The sequence below is a fragment of the Neolamprologus brichardi genome, chromosome 17, assembly GCF_056152115.1.
Source record: "Neolamprologus brichardi isolate AB-2024 chromosome 17, ASM5615211v1, whole genome shotgun sequence".
NCBI lineage: Eukaryota > Metazoa > Chordata > Actinopteri > Cichliformes > Cichlidae > Neolamprologus > Neolamprologus brichardi.
The window spans coordinates 10,418,690-10,419,025 of record NC_142120.1 but is presented as its reverse complement, the minus strand read 5'-3'; positions in this window follow the sequence as shown (position 1 = coordinate 10,419,025).

Below are 336 nucleotides of genomic sequence, written 5' to 3'. Positions count from 1 at the left end.
CAAGTTTTGGCAAAGATAAACTGCTGGTTTAGGGCATTGAAGAACACTGTATTGCACAGATACCTAGATCACATTATATAAAACTAACTATAACATATATTCGTCTCAAGTGCGGAATATGGTTATAATGTGATTTAATTCTTGATCATTTACGATTATAAACTCGGCCTATGAATAAAAACTACAAAAACGCTTCTTCGTTTATGGAATGTACCTTTCTGTTCCTGATAGTCTCTGATTGGTGAGTTTTCATAAAGTGCGATGTGATTGGCTCATGCGAGCTCATGCGAGTGGCGTCACTCAGTGAATGCCTGCCTCCCGTCGTTTCTGGGTCCA